The sequence below is a fragment of the Perissodus microlepis genome, chromosome 16 (assembly GCF_051167445.1).
Source record: "Perissodus microlepis isolate ML-2025 ecotype Zambia chromosome 16, ASM5116744v1, whole genome shotgun sequence".
Lineage (NCBI taxonomy): Eukaryota > Metazoa > Chordata > Actinopteri > Cichliformes > Cichlidae > Perissodus > Perissodus microlepis.
Window position 1 is genome coordinate 7251513 of NC_140476.1, and position 6191 is coordinate 7257703.

Here is a 6191-nt window from a genome sequence, read left to right on the forward strand (position 1 = left end):
TATGTGTGATTTTTAGAACACTGGAGCCTTACATTAGCAGCCATAATGTTAGCTTACAACCAGGTGTTGTTTTGCTGGCTAGTTGTCACCTGTGCAGAGACAGGACTGTTGTGTGTGTAATCTTCTGACAGTAAGTAATTGTCCTAATATCAGGAATAAATAAGCACATTTATACACTTTTTGTGTGGGCAAAAGATTAAGAGGAAAACACTTTAAAATAATCTAGAAAACTCCTACAATGTTCATCAAACACATAACTATACTAAGATTTTTGTGGACAATGAAAGAAAGATAATGACAGCTTTTTAGATTGTGAAAACGTGATACTTGCAAACAAGCTTAAATATATTATAAACGGGCAAAATCTTACAAGCTATGTACAACAAACTGTTGTTTCTTTAAGTAAATTTAGAGTTTAATGAGTTTTATTCATATAAAAGTTCTTGTCATTATTATTAAATGCTGTAGTTTGTCAACTTTAAGATATACATGCAAGTTTAGATTTATTGGTACTTCTACCAGGGAAACAATCACTCTTTAAATAACACTCCCAGTGCTGAGAGGTACTTTTTTTCTTTTAATTCACTAATGATCTTCCTGCCAGTGGTGGGCATTCCTCTATTTTAATTCCTTTTGATCTTTTCTTTGCCTTTGATGGTGGTGACTACACATACCTTTTTATCCCCTCAACCTCTAAAAAATTAGCTTGGCAACTGAGACACAGCTCTCATGTGTTTTCTTCATTTAGATAGATATTGTACTGTTGATATAGAAAATTTATCATTCTCCAAGCTTTTGATTTTTTGTTATCTGCATTGAGGGTGGTATTTTGCAATCTTAAGGAACACTAAATGTGTAAAAACAAAAAAACACCCCTCAGACATCTTTTTCACACTTTAATTACAACATTTTTGAATTACTTAAAAAATCCAGTTATAATGACAAATCTGAGATTTTTAAAATTCATTTTTGGAGGTCACAACCTCCAAAATATTTGTTTTTATCAATGCTGGAACACAACATGTACTAATCAATTTATCAGCTTCACAAGCTCTTTTTAATCTCTATGGAAATAATATCTTGTAAAACAACACATATGGACCAATTTGTTTGAGATTACTGTTGCATGACAAAATAGAAAAAAACCCTATGTGGACTCTTAAGCAGGACCCAGTGCAGACAAATTCAACGTTCAAAAGGTTTATTGAATACCAACAAGGAAATCTAATGGGGACAATTTGAGTTTGGGAGCCACTGAGAGAGGAGAGAGGTAAGTTAGCCCAGGTTAATCCACAGACAGGTAAAGGTGTTCCACAGAATTGTTCCAGGGGGTTTTATGGAGAGTATGTGAGATTACTTACTTAGCAGGTCTGGGGACAATACGTGGAGTGGGGAGAATACGTGTAGTGGGGACACTGATCTGTTTTGCACCAGCAAACAAACTCATGGGCAGGCAGCTGAGTAGTGAGTAGAGTTGGTGTGGTGAGCAACAGGTGTGACAGCTGAAGGAAGGAATCCGTGATTCCACTCACAGGCGGATCTTCAGCTGCCTGACCCAACCCTGACACGAGAGAGAGTGGAAAATCAAAACAGCAAACAGATTATCACATTTCTATGAGTTTTTTTTGTTGATTTAACTGCATGGCAGGGCATATCTGGCATTGTCCCCGATTGTCAGGAGGCATCCCAGATGTGCTTCAGGTAGACTTAAAGAGCTACTGGAGGTATACTGGGTAAAAAATGACTACAATGTGATCCTGTAATGTGAAAGCAGTTTGATATGCCTTTAAGGATAAGGATTTTGTATTGAAATTGAGTTTTAGAAGAGCTGGAACTTATTTATTGCATTCCATAAATCCTGTATATTATAAATTCAAATCTTAAAACCAGATTTCTGAGGATCGTTAACTAGACATGGACGACTTTTATCACTTCACCAGTGTGATAACTTCTGTTATTGATTAATAAAATTAAGTAGGTAGGAACCATTTTGAATAAGCTATTCATTTCAATAAGATATTCAGTAAACAGTCTTTATAAACTTTATATAATTCTGTACCCATAATAATCTTGTTTAAGGCTGATGCAGTGAATGAACAGTAAGTGAATGTAGTTTCAGCATTCATTTGTATCACTTGATCTTTCACAGTAAATTTGCTTATTTGAAATACAAAAAAGATATACAGAGAACAACATATGCTCCCATCCAGACGACGTCTTTTTCAGGGAAGGCCTTGCATATTTCAGCAAGACAATACTAAACAGCATACAGCAGGTTTTACAACAGCATGCCTTTGTAGTAAAAGAGTCCAAGTGCAGAACTGGCTTGCATGGAGGCCAGACCTGTCACCAACTGAAAAGCATGAGGTGAAAAAAATGCGACAAAGTAGACCCAGGACTGGTGAGCAGCTAGAATCCTCTATCAGGCCTCTCCCAAAAGTCCAACAGCCAGTCTCCTCTCTTCCCAGACGTTTACGGACTGCAGCGTTTGTGAGATGTGCCGCTGCCATCAACTTCCAAATGAGCTTATATTTTTCCTTAAATTAGTACATTTACTTGCTTTAAAAATTAGATATGTTTTCCATTTTCTATTGTGAATAAACAACACGTATATTAATTCTTTGCATTCTTCTTTTTTCTGTTTGTTTTTTGCGTGGGGTGGGGGGTATGTTATTTAGCAACACAAGTTTTTAGGAATTGGGGTTAAGTTAGACATTTAATTTGTGTCTTACATTGATTCTCATTCTCCTGCTTACCTGTTTACCAATTTTGAACTTGCTTTTACGTCTGTTTTGCGCTTTTAAATGTCCTTTAATGCACACAAATAAAAAAAAAATCTATTTTGTGTCTGAATTACCTTCTGTAACTATCTGAAATCTTCATTGACAAGAATGAAAAGTCTCATCTAATGTTCTGCTAATTTCACCATGAGATAAGACTGGAACTTCCTATTACATTACAATCACAGTACTACAGTTCTCAGCAGCCACTTATTGAAAACCTAGAAGACTTTTCAGATGTGCTACCTTGACCCTCCTGTCAAATCCCCAATAAATCAATAAAGTATATAGGGACCATAATCCCTGTTATGTTGTAGGCCAAAGGAAAGGATCAAAGAAATGCAAAGCAGTGGTCTTAATAGTTTAATAATGCTGAAACAGAATCCCATAAACACATGAATGAATCACGATGAACTACATAAAGAACATCAGAACAGCTTCTTTCTCTGAAGTGTGGATAACATAGAATAGAATATAAAGAATAATAATAAAGACAGATTTTATTTACTTAGCTTCTCCTCTCTAAATATATCTCAGTGTTCAGCTCTGAGAAGAAATCCCCATGTGCTGCATCAGCGGAATTCATGAGGACTTTTGATGTTCTTAATTCTTTATATATGTGCATGATTCAGCTCCAGACATTACTGAGACTCTCTGACTCAATCAAATGTTGACATGGGGAAAACATTTAAAAAAAAAAATCCTCATCTTAAGAGCCTCATAAACCATCATGTCCTGCAGATTGAGGAACCAAATTCAGGCTCCAAAAGGCAGGCGGAAATAACACAAAGCGACCCTTTATTTCAAGTTGATGATGTATCGGAAAACAGGAAGTAAATGGAAAAATGAAACGTGAAAACACAGACAACTATAGTGAACACAACAAAATAATTAATACGTAGAACTGGAAAAATATGAAGATCATAAGTTAAAAGAGAAATCAGAAACCTGAGGGGTAATTAGACTCAGTAATAATAACAGAAATTGTCCTGATAAATGAAAGTCAAAATGTAGACAACAAACCAAGGACCAAAAGAAAGCCAAATAAAAAGAGAATCAGTTGTTTTAACCCTCTTGAACAGTTGACTAGCTTTGTTATTTCTGGTCAGGTCAGCCTGGTAGTTTTTGAATTTGCTATGTCATGTCTCTGTTGTTCTTTTGTTCTCATAATGCCTCATATGCGCCTTATTGTATAACTCTTTCAATAAAGAATATTAAAGAGGAAGAAGAAAAACAACGTGCCAATCACACAGTCTTGTCATCTCTCCTCTTTGCATTGTGTGAACACTGTTGTGTCGACCTGAGTTATTACTCTGTGGGCTTACAGAAAAGGACAATGCAGCTGCTTTGGGGAGTTATTTCCTTGGGGAACAGGAGAATTGTTCTGTGATGATTACTTGTAACCTCTGGGCTATTATTTGAACGGAGTGTCCACTTTTTAAATGCCAGATAGGGCTGGTGGTCTGCTTGACTGCTATTTGTTGAACGCTCTGTGCAATTTGTTTGCAGGTTTTCAAAACCACTTGAGCACACAGCTTGATTATAAGCTGCTATTTCAGCGCAAGAATCAGTCAGAATGAAAACTAGTTTTATTATCTCAGCCTTGGAATTTAAAGGATATTGTAAAACGTTTTCATATTTTAAAAAAATATTGTGTTGCACGTGTCAATTTTGGATCTTTACCTATTTCCTTGCTTTCCAAGGAAATAGGTAAAGCGTCAGTGATAACTGCCAGCAAACCCAGTTAGGAATTAATTTACATGAATTACTTCCAGTGAACAGTAGGGGGTCAACTCTTCTGGTTGCAATAAGAAGTCAGATTGTATGTAATGTTATTGAAAAATGACTCAACTTTTTCACTTGATTTATGTCTTAATTAAATACTTCAATCGGTTCATCAATCACTACTCTAAGGTCTTTTTTAATACAACATGGTACTAATCTTATCTCTGGTGCCTTTCATTTAAAAAGGGACCATTGTTTCATCTAAAATCTTCTTAATGAATGTACACTGTCATCCCTTTCTCCATTAGCTGGTAAATTCAAGTTGGCATTGTATGTGTTATGTATATGATTTATTAGAAATACAAGTATCTGAATCCAGCGTTACAGCAAACAGTATTTTAAATTAATAATCAAGCTTAATAAATTTATTTGAGGATCATTTTATATGGAGTTCAGTACCCAGAGACCAATAAACTTCTCATTTGCCACTTGTTTTGCACATGTTCAACTACCAACCTCTGTATATTTTATATATTTTATTTTATTGTTTACTCTATTTAATTTGTAAAATATGTACACACACACACACACACACACACACACACACACACACACACACGTAGAAAAACATATTTAGTATACACATCCAGTAATGCATACACTCTTATATTGTACATATATTTATTACTCTCAGATTTAGCCATTCTTATATTTTGCTTGTTTTATGTTATTGTATTTTTTTTTGCACACCTCTGTTGCTTGTGAAGCTCGCACACAAGAATTCCACTCGCATGTACTGTACCAGTGGACCTGCACATGTGATGCGACAATAAAAGTGATTTAATTTGATTTGATTTGAATTCAGACCTTCTTCCTTTCATTGTTCTTTGTAAAAAGTACTCTGGGGGATCTGGATGGGAGCTGTCACCAGTTCTCAATGTTGCTTCTACTTCTGGCTCATTTCATTGCTTTCCTTTATGCCTCCAAGCCTAGAAACGGTTCAGTGACACCATTGCAATCACAGGTTGATGGAGTTGGTGAGTGGTATCTGGCAGTTGCTAGGTGAAATTTGCAGTAGCAATTGCTGAATTTGCCTTTAGTTTGCATGGAAAACATTAGTTTGCCTGCAAATTTGCCAACATGTGATAGTGAAGTCATGAAAAGGGTTACACAAACACAAAAGCTGAGATATTTTGCATTCAAGGTAAATTCTGAAATGTGTGAGTTGAAGTGCTGACACACAGCTCTTACTTTGATGGTTTGCATTGCACTTTGTTAAATTTTGCTACTGCTTGCTGAGAAGCTGGCAAGTCTTTGTAGACAAGTCAATGTTTTCTATTCGAACTGGAGGCAACTGCAGCAATCTGCAAGCATTCAAAGTAATCGCAGAGAGGTTTTCGGTGCAGTACTGCATACAAATCAGTACTCGCGATTAAGAATTTATTCTAAACAACCATTCTCTTCTGTCTTTGCTTTTCTAATCATTCTTTCTTTGTTATTATGAACTTATTTGAGTTACTGTTCTACAATTCCCATGGCCCTGAAACTGAACACTCTTTCTCCAACAAAGACAATTTTCATGCTAATTTATCCCTCTATCCTTTAACCAGACCACTTCTTAACTCATTTGTCTCCCATTTGACAATTTATTTCCATCTTTCAATCTTTCAGCCAAATACCTGAAGA